Below are 25,789 nucleotides of genomic sequence, written 5' to 3'. Positions count from 1 at the left end.
GCGCGACCACATGCATGATGAAGGCTTTAATAGGATAGATGTACCGGACACTGCGGAGAATCTGGTGTTGGGGACAAAACGGTGCTGATCCCGTTCCGATGCTCAGGTCCCCCGCTGGCAGCAGCATCGAGGCTCGCATCCCACACTCGTGGGTGGTTGCAAATGGGTCATTTGAACCCAATTGCATCCTATTAATGGGCTGGACGCTGGATTCACCACGCCTCCATGATACTCTGACTTTCTGGGCCAGGATTCACACGGGCGTGTTTGGTGCATGATTTTGCCAGCGTGTTCTTGATGCGTGGACTTTGCGATGGGTCAAGGGGGTAAGTATTTAAGGTAGGTGCCCATAAGTCTATCGGAGGGTTCCCTTCCCCCACAATGCAAATCCTGCCCACCCCAGCCCCCATCAGACCGTCCATCAGACCACCCCAACAGATCCACCCAACTGAGACCCCATCGGACCCCTATTAGATCCCCATCATAGTCCCCACCAGAGACCCCCATCAGACCCCCATTAGACTCCCCCATATCAGAGACCCCTATATCCGAGAAACCTCCATATCAGAGACCCCTATATCAGAGAACCGCACCCCCCGCCATATCAGAGACCCCCATAACAGAGACCCCACCATCAGTCACCCCTGCCTGTGAGCTAAAGAGCAGTCCAGGCAAAAAAAGTGAGGAATCACTGCCTTTCCACACGCCTATCCCTTACATCTGCTGCTTCAGACAGAGATGTAGAAAGCAGCAGCTATTAGAAAGTCAAAGCACATCACAAGGCTTTAAACCCCCTCAGATCCTTTGATCTGCAAGGGCTTCTATTCACTTTCAAAGTTCAATAGCTTTTAGTAGGCTGGAATTGACAGGGTAATAGCTTCCAGACAGCCAGGTGTCTGGATTGTTTATTTTTGTTTCTCTTCACATTTAAATGCATCTCAAGTACCATGCTGTGACCCTATCTGCAATGTTTATAAACATTTAGCCATGATTGACAGCTCCTGACCACTCTAAACAAGTTAAGTGCTTTCTGCTGCAAAAAAGGAGATGTAAAAGCACTTAACTCTGAGGCTCCACGCCATGCATAAATTTGCACTAGAGTTGGGAACCAGAAGCGAAACAACTCTGGCTGGAAAACACAGTCTTCCAAACGGAGAATCCAACCCGAGGTTTCCACTTCTGGGGGAGGCCAAAACCAAAAATAGAAGATTGTCAGTAATAAATTCAATTTGGAATTCAGAAAAAGCTTATTTCTTCACAGAGGGGTGAAAATGTGAAATTCACTATCACATGGAATAGTTGAGGTGAATAGCATAAATACGTTTCAGTAGGTGCGAGAAAAATACATGATGAAAAAGGGATAGAAGGATATGTTAATAGGGTGAGATGAAATAAGGCAGGAGGGGGTTTTGTTGGAGCATAAATACTTGCTAGACCTATGGCGCTGAGCAGTGTGCTGTAAATGTCAATGCAGACCTATGTCAATCTATGTAATGAATACACACCATGCTGGCTTTATATTGATCCAGCTGCACTGGGTAAAGAAAACAAAGGGACTGTAATCTCAATTATTGATGCACATTGAAGCAAAAATGTTTCACATGAAAACTGCTATAACCTCCATTGTAGTGCCATCAAACATCAAGGACATTACCCAAAATTGACCAAACCTTGAGACAAAACGTTTCAATGCATCAGAGACCATTGCCCTCAGTGCTGCTGAACCCCAGGCCATCTTCTCCTCTACACTCCAGTGCTGGTAAATATCAGGTGCGTGCTCCAGCATGGTACATGTTGCCTATTATCTTGCCGCGTATCTTAGGCTTCTGGAAGAGATATGATAACTGTCATGATATTCAAACATACATCATAACACATACATAATGATAGACAGAGCAACGGACCAATTAGCACACATAACACGACAGCCAATCACAGACAAGAGCAGACACAGGAAAAACAAGAAACACGACACTTCCTGGGCAGTCCATCTGGAGACGGCACAGGACCAGGACCCCAAAGCAAGACACTCACACAGTCACAACGTGCTGAGCACCAAGTCTGATGTATAAATAGTTTCATGGAATAAAACTGCGTTGTACCAATCGCAACCGTGTTGATTCGTCTGTACCTCAGAGCACCCAATACTTCATGATACCAGGAGTGAATCGATACCTACCAGCAAATCTGCCATCCTAAGCCATGGACACCCTCAACAAACCGCAGCCGTTGCAAGTCGCTGGGAACCTGGGCACAAATTGGACGCTCTTCAAGCAGTGCTTCGAACTCTTCATGCAAGCCAATGAAAAACAGGGCGCCTCGGACGAAACAAAGATTGCCATGCTCCTCACTACCGCAGGTCAGCGCGTCATCGATGTATACAACTCCTTGGTGTTCGCGGAAGGCGAGAACAAAGCTAAGTATGACACGGTCCTCCTCAAGCTCGACAAGCACTTCAACGTTGAGGTCAACGAGAGCTTTGAGAGGTATGTCTTTCAGCAGCGCCTGCAAGGTAAGGATGAGCTCTTTCAGTCCTTCCTGATGCACCTCCTCATACTCGCGCAGTCCTGCGGTTATGACACCACCTCAGAGTCCATGATCCGGGACCAGATCGTTTTTGGCATTGACTCCAGCGGCCTACGCCAGCAGCTTCTAAAAATAAAAGGCCTGACCTTAGCATCTGCAGTTGAAGCCTGTGTCCTGCATGAGAATGCGACTAGCCGCTATGCCCAATTTCAGGCGACCGAATCAGCACGGAGGGGGTCCCACGCGACTGAATCGGCAAGCCAGGCCACCCACGAGGCCGAACGCGTCCAGGCAATCGAGTTTCTCCCGGCCCGCGGCCCAGACGAGGGCGGCCGTTTCGCGCGCTTTTCAAGGCCTCCCGCGTTTGTGCGCGCCAAAACCTACGGCAACACTGAGGGACATGCTGCGCAGGTGCGCCCGACGCAAGACCGAACTGCGCATGCGCAGTGGCGTAACGAACGCCATGACGTCACGACGTGCGGCAACTGTGGAGCTGCACATTTAAAAGGGCAATGTCCTGCAAAAACCCGACAATGCCTACGCTGTGGCAAGATGGGCCACTACGCTGCCTGCTGTCGAGCGGCTCAACCTGTTGATCTTCCACATCTCCGACAACCTCGCAGGAACGTGCGGACCATTCAGCCTCCACACCGATGACACAGATGACCAAGACGTCCTCCGGGTTGCGGTCATTGATGCGAACCGGGTCAACACCATCAATCTGGGCGATGAATGGAGTGCCACCCTAACGGTCAACCCGAATTCGTCGCCCACCTACTAGACTGGATATGTGAGACTGTTCACACGTTGAACTTTTGCAACCACTGTTTTATAACACGACTCTGTTTTCTCGTTACAGGCATCCGTTTGATCGTTCCAAATTTCCACGTTGTTCTTTTTGTTATGGTACAACCTCGTTAGCATGTCACACCTGACATCGCCCCTTGTATATAGTTAAGCCCCATGTACATGATGTAAATATTACGCACACACACACATTTAGCTGCACTCAGGACACATTTATATTTATAACCACGTAGGCACATAATCTTGTAAAAAAGGGGGATGTCATGATATTCAAACATACATCATAACACATACATAATGATAGACAGAGCAACGGACCAATTAGCACACATAACACGACAGCCAATCACAGACAAGACACAGTATAAAACAAAAAACACAACACTTCCTGGGCAGTCCATCTGGAGACGGCACAGGACCAGGACCCCACAGCAAGACACTCACACAGTCACAACGTGCTGAGCACCAAGTCTGATGTATAAATAGTTTCATGGAATAAAACTGCGTTGTACCAATCGCAACCGTGTTGGTTCGTCTGTACCTCAGAGCACCCAACACTTCAATAACCATGAAAAAAGAAGGTATAGGCCATGAAATTTAGCAGGAACATTCCTGGATTCCACCACAATTCTAGCAGAAACGTAACAGACTTGAGAGCTGGACCAGGAAATTCCTTGGAGTTGCTCCAGATCTGCCACTGCAACTTTCGCAGTGGAGATCTCCATGGTGCATAGAAAAACAGGTGTGCTACAGCACTTCTGGCAAAATGACTGTGTGGGAGCTCAGGAATTCAAAATGGCCTGGATTTACCTCACTGGCTGCTGCCCACAAAGATTTCTCAGGAATTTCAGCAGACACCTGCTCTAATGTGTCTCACCCAGTGCAGTACTCCTGTGAGCAGGACAAAACACAGTGGACAGGCTGTATGAGTGGGCGCTGCTCGAGGAGGAGGAAGCTGCGGTAACAGCGCGTGCAGCAGCAGAGCGGGCTGCAGTGGTGTGTGCAGCAGTGGAGTAGGCTGCAAAGGGGCAGGTGGCAACCACCCAGGGTGGAGAGCAAGCCACCCAACAGACCGAGGAGGAGGAGGTGTCAAGGAGGCGCCTCATGAGGCTTTGTGTGTACCAACAGCATCTGTCATTTGAGGACCTGCCAGACTGGCCATATCATGGAAGACTCCAGCTGAGCAGAGAGACAATGAGACATATCTGCCAGATGATGGCTCAACTGGCACTGCGGGGGTATGGGGGAGGAGACCCGCTCCTGGTGGCCGTCAAGGTGATGGTCGCCCTGAACCTTTATGTGACGGGGTCCTTGCAGGCACCGAATGGTGCATCCGTGTCATCATGGAGGCCTCTATGCCCAAGCGGATCAATACATCTATTTCAATGTGGACCGAGCGCACCAGGATGCCCGGGCAGCGAGGTTCGCCGCCATCGCCTGGATGCCCCGGGTCCGGGAGGTGATCGACAGGGTGCATGCCCCCCTACGAGCAGCTCCAAATGACAGGCCGCTCTACACAAACCGAAAGGGGTTCCACTCGATGAACGTGCACATACCCATGCCTGCTACAACAATGCCCATAAAGCGACCAGGGGCGTGATCGAGCGGTGCTTTAGCCTCCTGAAGATGCGATTCAGGTGCCTGGGCCCTCCAGTATGATGCTGAGAGGGCCGCCCCATCAAGGCTGCCTGCTGTGTCCACCACAACATCACGCAGCAGAGGGGTAACATCCTGGAGGAGGAGGAGGAAGGCCAGGCCTCGTCCAATGAGGAGGTTGCGGTGGGCAGAACATGGAGTCCAGGCAGGCACGCAAGGCCGCACGATGTGTGCTCCTGGGCCAACGTGATGGGCCGCTTGGATCACTTCAGGTTCACTGACCTGAAGTGGGGGGAGGGTGGGGGGGGGGGGGGGGGCCTGGCCAGGGGCGCGGACACCGCATCCCAACCCCACACCTCCTCGCTTCCCACCCCAGCCACTCCCCGCGTGCAAAGCCCTCCGTGATACATACCTGCCGCACTACAGGGTGTGGGCCCTGGGATGGAGGATGATGACAACCTGCTCTGCGATGAGCTCTGGTGTGTACGACAACATTTGCCTCCTGCCCACGGTTCACTTTCCATCATCCACCTGGGTGATCCCTGCGTGCGAGCTGGCCATTCCATCACATAGTGCCATCGGATCCATGGGGTGGCGGTGGTGGGGAGGGTCGGGGGTGGGGGGAGGAGGGTGAGGAGCACGGGCCACCCAGGGTCCGCCCATTCCTCCCCCCCCCCCCCCCCCCAGTTGTCTGCCCATTCCCCCCCCCCCCCCCCGGTCAGCCAAGGCCAGCCCACCCCTCACACCCATCAGACAGAGCACCGAGGCAGGTTGTAACAGTGGTAACATGTGTTTGTTGCGAACAAATATATACAGGTTTGTGCATTAGCCCCTATAACTAAACTGTGCCCTGCACCCATGCCAACTTAACTGGTGTCTACTTTTCTGGCCTTATGGGCCCTAAGGCTACATCTAGGTGGATCCCCATATGGCACAGCAGGAGTGGAGGTGGCCTGCTTTGATTCCTGCCCATCGACAAGGGTCCCCATTGGCGGGCATCTTCTGGGGCGACCGGGCCTCAATGGGCTCACCGGCTGCTGGGTGTCCCGGTGGCATGGCCCTCTCTGCTCAGCTGGATTCTTCCATGATATGCCCAGTCTGGGCCACCTCCCTCTGTGTCTGCACCATGTCAGCCAGCGCCTGGGCAATGCCGTCGACGTTCTCAGCAATGATAAGCTGTGACTGGGCCACACTCAGGAGCGCCACTGCAGTGTCCAAGTGGCTCTGGCACATGGCTGCCTGTGAGCCGGCAATCCTGCCCTGGGCCTCGGCCAGTGTCTGAACAGAATGCCCCATGTATTGGACATGCTGACCCATAGCCAAAATCGTCGCCCCCCAATGCCTCCACCGCGATCGCCACCCATGCGGTGTTAGCCTGGGCGGCATTGTCAGCACCACCTTCTGCTGCTGCACGCGGTTGGACTCCTCCAACTACGCCCGCAGGTGCTGGATACTCACCGACAGCCCGTCATGCAGTCCCTGGCTCTGTGACTGCATCTCCACACTCGATGGGACTGTCAGTTCCAGAGACCCGAGACCCGTCTGGAAGGCAGCTCGTTCCTTGGGTTGGCCTGTCCTCCGACCGTCAGCTCCCTCAGGAGGTCCTACCTCCACCTGATGTACCGGGTCACATGTGTGGTGCGCATCAGAGAATGGCCCAGGAGTCTCTTCACTAACATGGCCAACCGAGGTGAGTGTCTCAGGGATGGTGTAGGGGGGGTCGGGTTTCTGGTGTGTGGGACGGGCACAGTGCTGCCTACTCACCCTGGCCGACCTGAGAAGGTTGTGCTGTTCTTCCTGGTACATCTGGACGGTGTTGCTGGAGGCGCTCACTGCCTCTGCCACCTGCGCCCAGGCTCGACAAACGCACCAGTGTTCCGGCCTAGTGTGGCGGCGCTGGACACAGTCCGCAGCCACCACGCCGGTTTCCCGTACGGCTGAGACCACACATGTGCTGCGCTGTCGGGAACTTGGCCCATCGGAGGCGGAGCATCGCGGGAGAGCTGGCCAATAACGCACCAACACAGTTGCAACGGCGCGCGGCGTGCAACGCAAAGACGCCAGCGGAGTATGGCTGACCAGCGACGGCCCCGATTTGGGCGTTGGAGTCGATTCTTCGCCCATTTGCCGATTACGATATCGCCATCAGGCAACGGAGAATCCCACCCATTGTCTCCGAAACGGAGAATCCTGCCAAAGTGTTGATGCCGAGACTGAATCGGTGGACTTCTACGAGAACTAAGTTGCCGCCGCTGGTCCCGGAACAATTCATGAACCGTTAATGGGCGAGCACCAGTGCCACATGGAATTCGAGCGATTCCAATGAAAACCGATGTCTGATTCGACGGTGTCGGGATTGCCACTCGGGCGGCTGACAAGCTGCAGCCGCATATCAGCACTCCACTCCCCACACACATTCATCCTAGCCAACAAGATGGCAGCACGGAGCATGGCACCCCAGGGTGTGGACGCAGAGCTCAAGACCCTGCTGGACGACATGCAGGAGGGCCGGGCCACCCTGTTCCCTGGGGTGAGAACGAGGTTGCCACCAGCTGGCGTACACTGGGTCTGGGTGCAGGTGGCAGTGGTGATGGGCCCCACCGCCAGGCTCAGACAGCAGTGCCGGAGAAAGTTGCACAACCTCCTCAGGGCGGCCAGGGTGAATAGGTAGCACCGTGCCTCTTGCACCAACCCCCTTCTCAGACACCAGGAAACCGCACCCCCCACTACCGGAAGGCAACCAAATCCCACCCAGCTACAATAAGCGCGCACTCCACACTGCACCACATGCCAGCATCTATACCGGCCGCCATGGTTGAGTGCCTTGGCCACAAAGGCCACCGCCTGCCCAACCCCGCCTGTACACCCCTGTGCTGCATGCGTCTGACTGCCTAACAATGTGTGCTTTCTGTCTCCACTCCATCCCCAACCCCTCAAGAGAAGGTGGCGCATAACCGCAGAGAGAGAGAGAAGCCTGCAGGGGACTGCTAGACCTGCGACCCCTCTCCGTCACAGAGCAGCGGGCACTGCACCTGGTCTGTGGGCCCAGAGAGAAGGCAGTCGTCGAGGCGAAAGTCGACATTGGCACCTGAGCCCAGGCCCAATGGTGAGCACCCGCTGAGGTGCGGTATTCCTAAGGCACCCTTGGCACAACTCCCATCCCACTTCCCTCTCACCACTCCCTCACCATCCCACCTCCCCCTCACCACCCCTTCACCACCTCCACACCACCCCCACACCACTCCATCTTCCAACACCTCTCCCATCCCACCTTCCCCACACCACCCACCACCCCAACGCATGATCCAATCATGCCTTGAAGGATCACCTGGTGACAAGGCAGGCCCTTCTGGTGTCCCTCGACCCCAACCACAAGCAGATTCCAGCGACGAGGGAGCAAAGGAAAGTGACGAGAGCCGCCAAACGCCAGCCAGAGCCACCCCAGAGCACCACTCAGGGAACAACACCGACTTTCCGTCACACCTGGAGGAGGAGTCCAACCTCCAGCAGGGGTAGAAGGCGGTGCTGACCATGCCTACCACCCAGGCCAAAACCGCATGCGTGGCATCCATGGTGGAGGCCTTGGGTCAAAGGTAGTGGCCACGGGTCAGGATGTCCAAGGCCTGGAGTAATCTGTGCGGGCGGTGGCTGAGGTACAGGACAGAGCAGCCCTGTCTCAGTCAGCCATCTACCAGGGCCACCTGGACACCGCAGTGGCACTCCAGAGCTTGTCCCACTCACAGCAGGGTCATGGCTGAGGGCGTCGGTGGCATTGCCTGGGCGCCGGCTGACCTGAGCACAGTCCCAGAGGGAGGCCGCCTAGCCCCTGTACTCCATGGCCGCGAGCATAGAGACCCTGGGAGAAACGAGAACAGGCCTCCAGGACTGGCAGTGCCAGGTGGCGGGGGAGCCCCGGTGTTTTCTCCGGTCATTTCCCCAACCCAAGGAGTAGCCTGGGGGCCATCAGGCACGCCGAGGGAGGAGGAGCTGGTGAGGCAGTGCTTGTGACTCCCGCAGGGGAGTTGCTGGAACAATAAAGCGCCTTAGCCCCCACCCCCCCCCCCCCCCGCCCAAGCTCATGTACTGGTGCATGATGTGTTAAATGAATTGGTTCAACGTTGACTGTAACTGGATGCAGTGAAACTAGAAACAGGCTTCCGACACAGGAGATGGTCCAACACTGTTTTATTGAACTTGCTGATTGCTGTACATAGTCTGCTGTGGGTTGACACTCTATTAATCTAACTGATAACCTCCTACTGGCTTGACCAGACTAGCTCTCTACCACATGGAGATGGTGCTCACTGGCTTGTGCACTCTAACTATCTCAGTAGCTGTGTCCTGTGAGAGAGAGAGAGTCTTAATGCCCTGTGGGCTTTATAGTGGTGGCGTCCTGTCTGGTGATTGGTTGTTCTGTGTCGTGTGTGTTCATTGGTTATCCTGTGTGTCAATCACTGCCTGTCTGCATCTCATTATATACATGAGTGGATATTATGACACCTCCCCTTTTTGAAGTAAATTTTGGAATGTGGCGATATATATACATGCATGACTATGTACAAGTGGTGAGTGAATGAACATATGTACATGGGAAGGTGACTATCGTGCAGATACAGAGCAAACTGAACAAAATTTACAAGATTTAAGTCTATAGATTCAGTCTTTGTGGCGGGCGACAAATTCTTGTTGATCCCCTCAGAGGTGGAGGGGGGGATGCCGGCACCTGGACAGGCGGGATTGCTGCCATTTCTGTGGCCTCGTGGGGCGAGATGTCCTGAGAAGTGCGGTCAGGTGGTGGGCAGGGAACTTTGCGCCGTGCCCTCCTGTTGCGCGGTAGAATGGAGCCATCAGCCATTTGCACAATGAAAGACCTGGGGGCAGCCTGTCTGACGACAACAGCTGGGGCTGACCAGCCTCCCTCAAGCAACTGGACGCGAACAACATTTTCTGGAGCCAGCGCAGACAGATCCGTGGCATGAGCATCATACGTGATCTTCTGCTGGTCCCTGGATCGCTGCACTTTCTGCAGCATCGTGAGGCGGTCAAAGTCTGGAACAAGGATGGCTGGAACAGTCATCCTCAGGTTGCGGTTCATGAGCAGCTGCGCTGGAGACAAACCAGTCGACAGAGGGGTTGCCCTGTATGCCAACAGCACCAGGTTGAAATCCGAGGCTGAGTCTGCAGCCTTGCACAACAACCGCTTGACAATATGGACCCCTTTTTCGGCCTTCCTGTTTGATTGCGGGTAATGGGGACTGGATGTGATATGCGAGAAGTGGTAGGATCGTGCAAAGTCGGACCACTCTTGGCTGTAGAAACATGGACCGTTGTCACTCATTACTGTGAGTGGTGTCTCATGCCTGGCGAACGTCTCTTTGCAGGCTTTGATGACTGACTTGGATGTGAGGTCCGACAGTTTCACCACTTCCGGGTAGCTGGAGAAGTAGTCGACCAAGAGCACGTAATCACGGCCATTTGCGTGCAAGAGGTCTATCCCCACCTTGGACCAAGGAGAAGTCACGATCTCGTGCTTTTGCAGTGTTTCCTTGGGCTGAGCTGGTTGAAATTTCTGGCATGTTGTGTAGTTGAGGACCATGTTGGCAATGTCCTGGCTGATGCCAGGCCAGTAAACTGCCTGCCGAGCTCTGTGTCGACATTTCTCGACTCCAAGGTGACCCTCATGGATCTGTCTGAGCGCCATGGTTTGCATGCTTTGGGGAATGACGATTCTATATAGTTTAACAAGGATCCCCTCAACAACCGTTAACTCGTCCTTAACATTGAAGAACTGGGGGCACTGCCCCTTTTGCCAGCCATGGGCAAGGTGTTGCATCACACGCCAGTGTCCAATTTAAATCAGATGCGAGACTGGTTGACCGTAATCATAGCACACCACCCGTCGTCAGGATCCACACTCAGGATTGAAAGGCGGTTTGCAGGCGCGGTGGAGACCAGCTCACATGTGGTGATGATGCCCACCCGATATGGAAACTCGAGGCAGTCAGCATCGGGGTCCGTTGGGCTGTCGGGATCAAAATCCTGCATGCCTTGTTGTATGCAGCGGACACGTCTGCGCTGCAGCTGGGATCGCTGGCCGTTGCTCGGTGGAGCGGACCTGCAGAAGGCCGTGTTGCTAACTTTTGGTTGGTTCAATTGGTTCTGTTTTATAACCTTTGCTCTTGAGTCGCCAGGTATCTTTATGATACCGCCATGAGGTTCAGGTTCAAGTAATGATCAATAACTCAGTACACCAATTAGTAAGATTCAAATCAAAGCACATTTATTATACACAGTAATCGATACTCATGCATAAATTCTACTTCTAAGCTACTTCTACAACTAACAGGCCTATACTTAGTTTCGGACTGGCCCACCAGGTCAGGGGAACGAATGGCCTTTCGTTCGGGTTCTGAGTCTGCGGGATTCAAAGTTGGTACGGACTGGTAGCTAGGAGCGCCTGTCTCGTAGCGAGCGTTGACTTAAGACTTACTGGATCTCGGCGGCAGCTGCACCGGTCACTGCCAAGGGTTGGTTCGCGTTGTTGAGTTACCCGGTCAAGAAGAATGATTTGAACTTGGGGGCTTAAATTTATAGTCCCCAGGGGCTTCCCACCTTTCGGGGCGGACCCTGTACCTGGTTCCAAGTGATTGGACTTTGTTCCAATCGCTTGGTTCGATTTCTCCAATACTGGAGCGGTTCTCTGATCGATGGGCGGTCTTGAGGTGTCTGTTAACCTCTTTTGTGTTGGCTCCTGCTGGCGCCGAGGAATCTGGCTTGGATTTGTTTATCCCAAATGTTTCGATTGTACCTGGGGATCGCTCATTAGTATGTAGATGGCTATCACATTATTATGCAGATGGCTGCTTGTATCGATGCTGTCTGGGCTTTTGCAGAGTTTAATACACAGTAAGTTGCACCTGCTAGTTTCTGCCTGTGTTGGGTGAATTTCCCTGCAGCCTTTGCAGCTCTCCATTTTACGTTGGGAGTTGGCCAACCCAGGTGGCTACAGCCGCGTAATGCCCAGGCTTTCCACACTGTAGACATCCCCTTCCTTTGGCTGGACATTGTCGCTTTAAATGGGCGGAGCCACAATTTGGACACGTCATGATGCTGATGTCAGCGTGTTCTGTGTGCCATCGCGCATGCGCAGTGCGGTCGGCCGACGTTCGCACATACGCATTAGGGTCTTCAGCCTCATCGTCCACCCGGTCGTGGGGCGCATGTGTAGGGACCCGGGAAAAGCGAGCGAAATGGCCATTCTCCTTGATGCTCAGGCCTTGCATTTTTGCGATGGCCTGCACCCTTTCTGCCTCGTGGGAGGCCAGTTTTGCAGTTTCTGCCGCCCTGATGCGGGAGTAACGATTTCTGGCATGCTCATAGACAACGCACATTTCGATGGCGACGGAGAGGGTCAACTGTTTGATTTTCAGGAGCTGCTCCCACAGGGAGTCGGCCTGGACCCCGAAAATGATCTGATCCTGGATCATGGAATCAGCCGTCGAGTCATAATTACATGACTGCACTAGGATGCAGAGATGGGTCAAGTAGGACTGAAAAGGTTCATCCTTACTCTGAAGCCTCTGTTGGACGATGTACCGTTCAAAGCTCTCATTCACCTCAATTTCGCAGTGTCTGTTGAATTTCAGCAGAACTGTCTTGAACTTCGACTTGTCTTCGCCATCGGCAAACGTCAGCGAGTTATAGATGTGGATGGCTTGATCCCCCGCAGTCGACAGGAACAGCGCGATCTTTCTGGCATCCGATGCTGCCTCGAGGTCGGAGGCCTCGATATACAGGAGGAACTTCTGTTTGAAGACTTTCCAGTAGGCGCCGAGGTTGCCGGAGATCCGGAGTTGCGGAGGAGGCTGGATCTTTTCCATGCCGCTGGATGGCTGCTTGCTGGTCGTTGCAGATTCATTTGAGGTCGGTTCGTTAGGATAAATAGCACTCTGGTACCATGATGTGTTAAACGAGTTGGTTCAACGTTGACTGCAACTGGATGCAGTGAAACTAGAAACAGGCTTCCGACACAGGAGATGGTCTAATACTGTTTTATTGAACTTGCTGATTGCTGTACATAATCTGCTGTGGGTTGACACTCTATTAATCTAACTGATAACCACCTACTGGCTTGACCAGACTATCGCTCTACCACGTGGAGATGGTGCTCACTGGCTTGTGCACTCGAACAATGTGGAGGACCACAGTTCATCACAGAGTGAATCATCATCATCCTCCATCCCATGGACTAGGCCCGTCTGAGGCAGGTAGAAATCAAGAAGGGGGTTGCGGGAATGGGGGGGTGGGGGGGGGCAGTGTGGGGGTGGGATGGGATGTCCATGCTGTCGGTCAGGCCCCCTAGTCAGTGAACCAGGATGCAATTAGAGCGCCCCGTGCATGCCGGTCCTGGCGCACACATTTTGCAACCTCCTGTGCCTGCCTGGGCTCCATGTCCTGCCTATCCTGGTGCTCCTCCACATCTTCCTCATCGGACGAGGCCTGTTGTTCATTCCCCTCCTCAGCACATTGCTCCACTGCTGCATGATGTTGTGGGGGTTGCAGCAGGCCACCACGACATGGGAGACCCCCCCTAGTGATACAATGGACGGCTCCTGCAGAGCGCCAGAGTGGTCCAGATACCTGAACTGCATCTTCAGGATGTCTGTGCACCGCTCGGTCATGCCCCTGGTCGCGGCATGGATGTCATTGTAGCGGCCCTCTGCATTGGTCTGTGGCCTCCAGATAGGCGTCATCAGCCACGACCGCATTGGATAACCCCTGTCGCCAGGAGCCAACTCCCAACCCGGGGTGCGACTCAAAGATGTCAGGAACCATTGAGTGTCCCAGGATGTGGATGATGTGCATGCTGCCGGGTATCGGGTGCAGACATGCATGATGTGCAGCCCATGGTCACACACCAGCTATACATTCATCGAGTGGGACCCCTTTCGGTTTGTGAAGACCGACCCGTCATGGGCCAGTGCTCGTAGGGTGACATGCATCCCGCTGATCACCGCTTTGACTTGGGGAATCCCAGCGATGGCGGCGAACCCCGCTGCCTGGGCATCAGGTGGGCACAGTGCACATTCAATTTGACATATTGTGCCTATTGGGCATACTGGACCTCCGTGATGGCGCAGATGCCCTGACGTCTGCATGATCCCTGCCAGGACCCCACTCAGGCCTTGGAAGGACCTCTTGACGTTAATATTCAGTGCAACTGTCATCTTGATGGCCACCGGGAACAAATGTCCTCCCCCTACCCCACATGTCCCCTCCCCCACTTCTCCTCCATCCCCACGCCCATCCCTGGCTGTTCCTCTGTCACTCTGCCCTCCGCAACACACTTTTGGCGCTGTTGATTCCCGGCACCACGGGGGCCTCTGGCCCAGGCAACTATATCTGGTAGGCCTTTGACAGGCGCTACCCACCCCAGTGATACGCTGGATAGAGGGGTTACTGTGGGCGACCCCCTTGGGTGGGCCACGTGGTGCCTCGCCGATGGGTTGTGGGGGGGGGGGGGTGGGTTGGTGGGGTGGAGTAAAGGGGTGGTGGGGTGGGGGCACTCATACGGCCGGTGTCACTCAGTACAACCATGCCTGGACACCCCGGTCCCGGGGATGTCACCCCGACCCCATGGCCCATCCCCTGGTTTCCCCTCGCTACTCTCCCCCCACCAGCCCTGGCAGATGCCAACCCCCCCTGCCCCCAGCCAGCTCTGCCAGCGGCTGGACTGGCAGCTCACAGTCGCGACTCTGAAAACATGACCTAACTCCTTTTTCTCCCTAAGCAGCCATGGCACCTGACTTTTAAAACCACAAGCGAAACTCATCATTGGTAGTTCTTCCTGGCAGAGACGGAGCATCGCAGAGGCCTCAGAGAATACCGGGTCGGGCCCATTAATGATACGCCACTGGTTTTTACTGTATGTGCATTGACGCTGCTGTCGAGGCACGTGTACATGGCATTTGTCGGGCGCTTGGCGCCAGCCACGATTTTCAGCTCATGCACGATTCTCCACCCAATTACATTTCGCGATTCTAGCGTCGCTTGATGGAGAATCCCGCCCAGAGACTCTTTAACTAATCAGACCAAAGAATCCTTGCCAAGCCTTGCAGAGTTTAAACCAGGAATTGCAAGGTAGGAAGTATAAATCAGGTTCGCAGAAAGCAAAATGAAAATTGGGAAAAATAGGTGGGATTAAGGGAAATGAAAGATGGCCAGAAAAAGAAAAAATGATTAAAAAAAAAAAATTCAACATTTCAACTTCTGAAGGAATGAGACTCCACACTGAAAAAATTACATTTTTAGAGCCAGGAAGAGGGTTGGTTAATGATTACTTACTCTTGAACACAGTAGTCGTAACATTTTCTGGCATCTTTAATGGGGAACTAGTGAAATAAAAATCGCATATTGTCACAAGTATGCTTCAAATGAAGTTACTGTGAAAAGCCCCTCATCGCCACATTCCGGCGCCTGTTCCGGGAGGCTGGTACGGGAAATACCCCACATTACAGTGCATCCGGTGTAGACAGAGGGAATATCTGACACCAAATTCTGGCTTTTCTGAATTTAACTGCAGTCAAGAGTTGCCGCCTGTTATAGTGGCTGTTAGCCTCACTGTTATTTTCTGTGTAAAGATTCAAGTGACCATATTGAAAATGATTAAGCAGCTGCAGACTTTTCATACATGTCTGCATGATTGTGGTTGACTTTAAACTCTTGAGTGTAAACGGTTGGACGGCTATATCATTAATCGGTTTTTTTGGGAGGAGGGCAACTAAATTAAAATGTTTTATTCAATTTATTTTAGTAATTTTAAGGCCTGTTGTGGAAATATTTAATAAAGAAGGAAATGGAGATTACTTTAATCTTTACTTGACCTGCACTCTAAACAGCTGGCCAATAAAAGCAATATGCCTTTAGTTATTTAAGCATTGCATCGGTGGGAACACAATTATTTATTCGCCTGCAGCAGTAAAGGAAAACGAACAACTCATTTCCCCAGAACCAATCAAAAATCCTTTGAATTACTGTCTCTGGTGAAATCTGTCACAAATCACTTTCCAGATTGCTTCACAGTCAATATGCACCCCTCCCCCACTTCCAAATGGGAGTCCCGTTTGGCAGTTATTAATGAGGCTAATGAGACTTATTACCGAGTGAGTTAAAATTGCCCTATTTATCTCTGAAAGTTTTGGGCTGGAGAAAGCGAAAGGAATGCGTATCTGATACTTATGTCTACTGGAAGGTTTGCAGCTGTTCTTGCCAACTTGGTAATAATAATAATTTTTATTGTCACAAGTAGGCTTACATTAACACTGCAATGAAGTTACTGTGAAAAGCCCCGAGTCGCCACACTCCGGCACCTGTTCGAGTACACTGAGGGAAAATTCAGAATGTCCAAATTACCTAACAGCACGTCTTTCGGGACTTGTGGGAGGAAACCGGAGCACCCGGAGGAAACCCGCATAGACACGGGGAGAACGTGCAGATTCCACACAGACAGTGACCCAAGCCGGGAATCGAACCTGGGACCTTGGAGCGGTGAAGCAACAGTGCTACCCACTGTGCTACCCTGGTGGTATGTATTTCATTTTTGGTGGAACAATGGTAGAAAAATGCATCGATTGTACTTGTCAATCTCGTAATAAGCTGATATTCACTTCCATACATTTTACTGAGAACAATGTCAGTGGTTCATGGTGTCTAACGAGGTTAGTTTGATTGATTTAGTGCAATGGAGTTTGTGTATCTTCCTGATCTGCTGAAGTTTGTGGTTCCTTCTTTTGGATGAGGCACTAAACTGAGCGTGGAGGTCTTGTTGGGCAGTGGGTATTACCCTGCCTCCGAGCCAGGAATCTCAGGTTCATTTTCCACCCCAAGACTTGATGGCTAAGGTAGGCCCGTTCATAACACAGCCAAGCATGTTAAGTATCAAGCTGCAAATCCTTCCAACACAGGCCAACGGCAGGTGGTAAGAGTGGGAGAGATTCCTCTTTAGCCTCTGGTGGGAAGAACTTTGGAGCTACAATCATCACTACCCATAGTGCAGACTGCAAAATGAATGTAGAAAATGTATGCCTCCACAGCATCTGTGACTTCCTGAGTGAACTGTAACACGCAAACACACACACGCACACACACACCCACAAACATACTATTGTCTGTCAGGCAGAAGTAAAAGATTCCATAGAGTAATTGAAAGACAAGTAGAGACATTCTCCCGGTGCCCTAATCAACATCTGTCTCAATCAATCAAACAGAATGGTCCCAAAAATCCCACTCAGAGTCGGGAGTCCGTGACTGACACTGAACCAGCAGGAAACTACCAACTTACTGTGCACATTGAAATTGCCCCAATCAATGATGCAGAAAAACTCCCTCAGCGCAGGAATCCATGCAGGGAGCAGCAAAGAGAATCAATGCAAAATCCATGGCTGTCTGTTTATGGCACTAGCTGCCGTACAGTAAGTTCAAACATCCAGTGTGAATGTCAGTGATTGGTGATGGTTGAACATCGGTGATTGGGTGGGGTGGTGCGGTAAGTCGGCAAGTGGGTGAGGTATGTGGGCAGGATGGTAGGTGGGTGAAGTTGTAAGGTGGCAAGTGGGTAGGGTGGCAGTTGAGTGATGTGGTAGATGGATAGGATTGGCAGGGTAACAGTTGAATAGGGTGTCCCGGGATGGCCTCTTTTTAAAAATAAATTTAGAGTACTCAATTCATTTTTTCCAATTAAGGGGCAATTTAGCGTGGCCAATCCACCTAGCCAGCATAGCTTTGGGTTGTGGGGGTGAAACCCAAGCAAACACGGGGAGAATGTGCAAAGTCCACACGGACAGTTACCCAGAGCCGGGATCGAACCTGGGACCTCGGCGCCATGAAGGCAGCAGTTCTTTTTTAAAAAAAATATATTTTATTGAAAATTTTTGGCCAACCATCACCGTACATTGTGTATCCTTTACACAGTAATATAACAGTACAAATAACAATGGCCTGTTTTATAAACAAAAAATAAATAATATATAACAAAATCAAAAACTAAAACTAAATGGCAACTGCCTTCTCTCAGATATACACTCTCCAAAAATATGATTTAACAGTCCAATATACAATTATCTATAACAACAAACTATACATATTATACATATATATTAACAACCCTGAGAGCCCTTCTGGTTCCTCCCCCCCCCCTCCCCCCCCCCCCTGGGCTGCTGCTGTCTTCTTCTTTTCCACTCCCTCTATCTTTCTGTGAGGTATTCGATGAACGGTTGCCACCGCCTGGTGAAACCTTGAGCCGATCCCCTTAGGACGAACTTAATCCTTTCCAGCTTTATAAACCCTGCCATGTCATTTATCCAGGTCTCCACCCCCGGGGGCTTGGCTTCCTTCCACATCAACAGTATCCTGCGCCGGGCTACTAGGGACGCAAAGGCCAAAACATCAGCCTCTCTCGCCTCCTGCACTCCCGGCTTTTCTGCAACCCCAAATATAGCCAACCCCCAGCTTGGTTCGACCCGGACCCCCACTACTTTCGAAAGCACCTTTGTCACCCCCACCCAAAACCCCTGTAGTGCCGGACATGACCAGAACATGTGGGTGTGATTCGCTGGGCTTCTCGAGCAACTCGCACACCTATCTTCTACCCCAAAAAATTTACTGAGTCGTGCTCCAGTCATATGCGCCCTGTGTAACACCTTAAATTGTATCAGGCTTAGCCTGGCACACGAGGACGATGAGTTTACCCTACGTAGGGCATCAGCCCACAGCCCCTCCTCAATCACCTCCCCCAGCTCTTCTTCCCATTTCCCTTTCAGCTCATCTACCATACTCTCCCCCTCGTCCCTCATTTCCCTATATATATCTGACACCTTACCGTCCCCCACCCATGTCTTTGAGATCACTCTGTCCTGCACCTCCTGCGTCGGGAGCTGCGGGAATTCCCTCACCTGTTGCCTCGCAAAAGCCCTCAGTTGCATATACCGGAATGCATTCCCTTGGGGCAACCCATATTTCTCGGTCAGCGCTCCCAGACTTGCAAACTTCCCATCCACAAACAGATCTTTCAATTGTGTTACTCCTGCTCTTTGCCATATTCCAAATCCCCCATCCATTCTCCCCGGAGTAAACCTATGATTATTTCTTATCGGGGACCCCACCAAGGCTCCCGTCTTTCCCCTATGCCGTCTCCACTGCCCCCAAATTTTCAAAGTAGCCACCACCACCGGGCTTGTGGTGTATTTCTTCGGTGAGAGCGGCAATGGGGCCGTCACCATAGCTTGTAGGCTAGTACCCCTACAGGACGCCCTCTCCAATCTCTTCCACGCTGCTCCCTCCTCTTCTCCCATCCACTTACTCACCATTGAGATATTGGCGGCCCAGTAGTACTCACTTAGGCTCGGTAGTGCCAGCCCCCCCCTATCCCTACTCCGCTGTAAGAATCCCTTCCTCACTCTCGGGGTCTTCCCGGCCCACACAAAACTCATGATACTCTTTTCAATCCTTTTGAAAAAAGCCTTCGTGATCACCACCGGGAGGCACTGAAACATAAAAAGGAATCTCAGGAGGACTACCATTTTAACCGCCTGCACCCTCCCTGCCAATGACAGGGATACCATGTCCCATCTCTTGAAGTCCTCCTCCATCTGTTCCACCAACCGCGTTAAATTTAACCTATGCAATGTGCCCCAATTCTTGGCTATCTGGATCCCCAAATAACGAAAGTCCCTTGTTACCTTCCTCAGCGGTAAGTCTTCTATTTCTCTGCTCTGCTCCCCTGGATGCACCACAAACAACTCACTTTTCCCCATGTTCAGTTTATATCCTGAGAATTCTCCAAACTCCTGAAGTGTCCGCATTATCTCTGGCATCCCCTCCGCCGGGTCCGCTACATATAGCAGCAAATCGTCCGCATACAGAGATACCCGGTGTTCTTCTCCTCCTCTGAGTACTCCCCTCCATTTCCTGGAACCCCTCAGTGCTATTGCCAGAGGCTCAATCGCCAACGCAAACAATAATGGGGACAGAGGGCATCCCTGCCTTGTCCCTCTATGGAGCCGAAAGTATGCAGATCCCCGTCCATTCGTGACCACGCTCGCCATCGGGGCCCTATACAACGGCTGTACCCATCTAACATACTCATCTCCAAAACCAAATCTCCTCAGCACCTCCCACAAATAATCCCACTCCACTCTATCAAATGCTTTCTCGACATCCATCGCCACCACTTTCTCCGCTTCCCCCTCTGGTGGGAGCATCATCATTACCCCTAGCAGCCTTCGTATATTCGTATTCAGCTGTCTCCCCTTCACAAACCCAGTTTGGTCCTCGTGGACCACCCCCGGGACACAATCCTCTATCCTCATTGCCATTACCTCAGCCAGAATCTTAGCGTCTACATTTAGGAGGGAAATAGGTCTATAGGACCCGCATTGCAGCGGGTCTTTTTCCTTCTTTAGGAGAAGCGATATCATTGCCTCAGACATAGTCGGGGGCAGCTGTCCCCTTTCCTTTGCCTCATTAAAGGTCCTCATCAGTAGCGGGGCGAGCAAGTCCACATATTTCCTATAAAATTCAACTGGAAATCCATCCGGTCCCGGAGCCTTCCCCGCCTGCATGCTCCTAATTCCTTTCACTAATTCCTCTATTTCGATCTGTGCTCCCAGTCCCACCCTCTCCTGCTCCTCCACCTTCGGAAATTCCAGCCGGTCCAGAAAGCCCATCATTCTCTCCCTCCCATCCGGGGGTTGAGCTTCGTATAATCTTTTATAGAATGCCTTGAACACTCCATTCACTCTCTCCGCGCCCTGCTCCATCTCTCCTTCCTCATCCCTCACTCCCCCTATTTCCCTCGCTGCTCCCCTTTTCCTCAATTGGTGGGCCAGCAACCTGCTCACCTTCTCCCCATATTCGTACTGTACACCCTGTGCCTTCCTCCACTGTGCCTCTGCAGTACCCGTTGTCAGCAAGTCAAATTCTACGTGTAGCCTTTGCCTTTCCCTGTACAGTCCCTCCTCCGGTGCCTCCGCATATTGCCTGTCCACCCTCAGAAGTTCTTGCAGCAACCGCTCCCGTTCCCTACTCTCCTGCTTTCCTTTATGTGCCCTTATTGATATCAGCTCCCCTCTAACCACTGCCTTCAGTGCCTCCCAAACCACTCCCACCTGGACCTCCCCATTATCATTGAGTTCCAAGTACTTTTCAATGCACCCCCTCACCCTTAGACACACCCCCTCATCTGCCATTAGTCCCATGTCCATTCTCCAGGGTGGGCGCCCTTCTGTTTCCTCCCCTATCTCCAAGTCCACCCAATGTGGAGCGTGATCCGAAAGGGCTATAGCCGTGTACTCCATTCCCCTCACCTTCGGGATCAACGCCCTTCCCAAAACAAAAAAGTCTATTCGCGAATAGACTTTGTGGACATAGGAGAAAAACAAAAACTCCTTACTCCTAGGTCTGCTAAATCTCCACGGGTCTACTCCTCCCATCTGCTCCATAAAATCTCTAAGCACCTTAGCTGCTGCCGACCTCCTTCCAGTCCTGGACCACGACCTGTCCAGCCCTGGTTCCAGCACCGTATTGAAATCTCCCCCCATTACCAACTTTCCCACCTCTAGGACCGGGATGCGTCCTAGCATACGCCTCATAAAATTGGCATCATCCCAGTTCGGGGCATATACGTTTACCAAAACCACCATCTCCCCCTGTAATTTGCCACTCACCATCACGTATCTGCCCCCGCTATCCGCCACTATGGTCTTTGGCTCAAACATTACCCGCTTCCCCACTAGTATAGCCACCCCCTTGTTTTTCGCGTCTAGCCCCAAATGAAACACCTGCCCCACCCATCCTTTGCGTAGTCTAACCTGGTCTATCAGTTTCAAGTGCGTCTCCTGTAACATAACCACGTCTGCCTTAAGTTTCTTAAGGTGTGCGAGTAGCCGTGCCCTCTTTATCGACCCGTTCAGCCCTCTCACATTCCACGTGATCAGCCGGGTTGGGGGGCTTTTTACACCCCCCCTCGTCGATTAGCCATCCCCTTTTTCCAGCTCCTCACCCGGTTCCCACGCAGCTGTGTCCCCCCCAGGCGGTGCCCCCCCCGCCCACCCCACCCCATGCCAGCTCCCCCCTCTCCCCAGCAGCAGCAACCCAATAGCTCCCCCCCCACCCCCCCTGCTAGATACCCCACTAGCGTAGTTACACCCCCCATGTTGCTCCCAGAAGTCAGCAAACTCTGGCCGACCTTGGCTTCCCCCCGTGACCTCGGCTCGCACCGTGCGACACCCCCTCCTTCCTGCTTCCCTATTCCCGCCATGATTATCATAGCGCGGGAACCAAGCCCGCGCTTCCCCCCTGGCCCCGCCCCCAATGGCCAACGCCCCATCTCCTACACCTCCTTTCCTCCCCCCACCGCCACCTGTGGAAGAGAGAAAAGTTACCATCTCGCAGGATTAATAACATAAAACTCCTCTTTCCCCCCTTTTTACCCCCCTCTTCGCCCCCCATACTCGCCCCACCACTTTGTTTCAAACGTTCTTTTTTAATAACCCGCTCACTCCAATTTTTCTTCTACAATAAAAGTCCACGCCTCATCCGCCGTCTCAAAGTAGTGGTGCCTCCCTTGATATGTGACCCACAGTCTTGCCGGTTGCAGCATTCCGAATTTTATCTTCTTTTTGTGAAGCACCGCCTTGGCTCGATTAAAGCTCGCCCTCCTTCTTGCCACCTCCGCACTCCAGTCTTGGTATACGCGGATCACCGCGTTCTCCCACTTACTGCTCCGAGTTTTCTTTGCCCATCTAAGGACCATCTCTCTATCCTTAAAACGGAGGAATCTCACTACTATGGCTCTAGGAATTTCTCCTGCTCTCGGTCCTCGCGCCATCACTCGGTATGCTCCCTCCACCTCCAGCGAACCCGCCGGGGCCTCCGCTCCCATTAACGAGTGCAGCATCGTGCTCACATATGCCCTGACGTCCGCTCCCTCCGCACCTTCAGGAAGACCAAGAATCCTTAAGTTATTCCTCCTCGCGTTGTTCTCCATTTTATGCCGCCATTTTAGATAGCCACACAGCGTAAAGATGTTTAATGATACTAAAATCAATGCAAATTCATGGTAACTAGGTTCGCACCCTTTCTAGGCATGAACCTGATCACGACACCGGTGCGAGGCGGCGAAGATCTTAAACTGAGATCTCCCCGGCACAATTCCTGTTATGGCCCTCTTGCGGGATTTAGCAGCCATAATGGGATTTGCTCCCGGAGCGAATGGACTGGAAAACTTGCAAATGGACTTTTCACAGCGAGCCAATGAGGCCAGTTTTTCCTGGTAATTCAGCCAGTGAATCTTGTACACTAATATCGGTCAATTCCAATACGTCAAGAATTATTACACACAGAGAGAACAATATTGATGAGGGGACATATTGTTTAGGCTATAGCGTAATCCCACCCTGATGATAATGCAATCTCCAGTTTTCACTCTCCATTGTATTGCCAAGCCACCTCCAGTCACAGTAATCTCCTCAATTCTACGGTGGACATGATGGGCTGCTCAGCACCATGCAGTGCTGTCAGGCTGCGCTGCTGAAGTATCATTCTTGGAAAAGTGTTGAACTGGAAAGGGATCCTGAGAGAATTTCCAATTATGTGGAAATGGAACATGGAAAATTACAGTCTCTGTTCGAGAGGACATTTGCTGAATGCTTCCAAAGATTCGACCAATAACTTGAATTCTCTGCTGAGCTGAAGCTTGGGGGGCTGTGCATTTGGCTGAGGATTGAAAGCTGTTTAGACTCAGGGACATCTTGTCGCACATCACAATTAATTTGAGGTTTAGTTTGATGTTTGGCAGAGTTTAAGGCTTTGTTTTATCCAGCGATTGCTTGGCCAAAAGGCAACACAGCAGTTTCCACTCAAGCATCTTCATTCTTTCTGCCTTGTACGTGCAAAAGGTTAAATCATCGAAGAATTTAGAACCATGCTTTGCTGCTAATTACAATGCTGCGTCTATGCTGCAGAAACAAATATACAAGATGCATTGCACCGAGGTAATGGAAATACTTCACTTAAAATGTCAAAGGGCCAGTTTTCAAATTACACATAATGAGTACCAGTGGGAAACTTCATAAACTCACAAACATTATAGACTTGTGAAATACTTTAATGGTGGTATGTGTCTGGGGTTTCTCAGGTTCAGCATGGAATGCAAGTCTTTCCTCATATTATCCAGAGTGTTCCTTTACTAGCTTAATAACCAGGTAATTTGTAGCAATGCTAAGGGCTGCCCAGAGACGCCATTCACTAGATTTTGGATTCCTGATACGATTGTACGCCCTCACGTGATCTTCTTCAACGGGTACAGTGGCATCGTGGTTACGCTACTGGACGCCAGAGTCTTGGACTGATAATCCACAGATGTACGTTCAAATCTCACTATGGTAGTCTAGGAATTAAAATTCAATTAAAAAAAGCTATCTGGAAATAATAATAAAAAGCTAGTGCGAGTAAAAATAATTAAAAAAGGGTAATGGCATGCTAATTGAGGTGTTTAAGATTATTAAAGTAATTGATAGGGTAGATAAAAAGTAATCGCTTTCTCTGGAGGGGAAGCCTCGATCAAGAGGGCGTAACCTTAAAATTGGAACTAGGCTGTTCAGGGGTGATGTCAGAAAGCATTCCGTCGTGCAATGGGTAGGCACAAACTGAAACTCTTTCCTCAAAATAGCTGTTGAGGCAAGGCAATTGAAAATTTTGAAACTGTGATTGGTAACCTTTTGTTAGGCATGGGCATTAAAGGGTTACAGAACCAATACTGGTGAATAGAGTCAAGGTGCACATCAGCCATAATCAAACTGAATGACTCAAGGGGTTGAATGGGCTACTTCTGTTCATAATATTCCGGTGACCATAAAACTTTTGGATTATCGTAAAAACTCAACTGGTTCACAAAAGCTTTAAAGATTGTTTCAATTCAGTCTTGCTTATCAATGAGTAACTCAAGATAGTCAGCCTATTGGTTTTCCTTGCAACTATTTATTAATAACTATTTAGAAAGACTTCATGTAAGCACATGGTCCTAAGGACACGCACAGTATTGTTCTGTGCCTTGCTGTCTTCGAATGAGTTGATTCTCTGACCCCTGATATCATGCTTACATCATCACTAACATCACTGTCTCAGTATCATAACCGTTAGCCCATTACTTCACATCTCCCCTCAAGTATAATCTCAAAACTGTTGAAGTGTTTTGTTAAATGATTTACATTCACACCATCTCCCCCCAAAGTCATAACCTCACATGTTGAGCCTGATTGGTGCTTCGACGACTCTCCCTCATCTTGTTTTGAGTATTATTGATCGATGGTGCTGGTCTATGTTTGAGGGTGCTGGTCTATGTTTGAGGGTGCTGGTCTATGTTTGAGGGTGCTGGTCTATGTTTGATGGTGTTGGTCTATGGCTTGTACCTGGAGCCAAGGGTCATTTCTGAGGGTGTTTGCAATATAGTGCATCTTGTCTGCCTCACCAGAGTACTACAGGAATGATTGTCTCCTTGTAACTTCTATGGTTATCAGAGCATTCATATCCTTTCAGAGAACTGTGAATGGCATTATATAAGGTATGACCATGGCTGCTGGTTTGGTCTATGACTGTACCTTCCGCCAGGCGGTATTGTATCCGTAACTTTTTCCTGGGTTCTAATGTGGGTAGTGTTCTCACTCTCTGATGCCGATGATACCAGCTGGATTGTTTCTGGTTCGCTCGTGACAGCTTACTCGGTCATGTTAGGTCTGAGTTGATGTGGCTGTGAAAGAAGTTGGGTCTTTAGCCTTCTCCACATCAGTAATTTAAATGACGAAAA

General features: G+C 51.3%; 1 long non-coding RNA gene across 1 annotated transcript in view; it reads left to right on the top strand.

The window, feature by feature from the left end:
- LOC140409486 (uncharacterized) overlaps window positions 1-25,789 on the top strand; it is a 120,010-nt gene that overhangs the window by 7,218 nt on the left and 87,003 nt on the right. The window contains exon 2 of the long non-coding RNA XR_011940353.1: window positions 16,238-16,513. This is a non-coding gene — a long non-coding RNA (uncharacterized lncRNA). The remainder of the gene's footprint in view (window positions 1-16,237; window positions 16,514-25,789) is intronic.

The sequence above is a fragment of the Scyliorhinus torazame genome, chromosome 3 (assembly GCF_047496885.1).
Source record: "Scyliorhinus torazame isolate Kashiwa2021f chromosome 3, sScyTor2.1, whole genome shotgun sequence".
NCBI classification, from domain to species: domain Eukaryota; kingdom Metazoa; phylum Chordata; class Chondrichthyes; order Carcharhiniformes; family Scyliorhinidae; genus Scyliorhinus; species Scyliorhinus torazame.
Note: the sequence above shows the minus strand (reverse complement) of the source record. Positions and strands in the feature narration are given on the sequence as shown.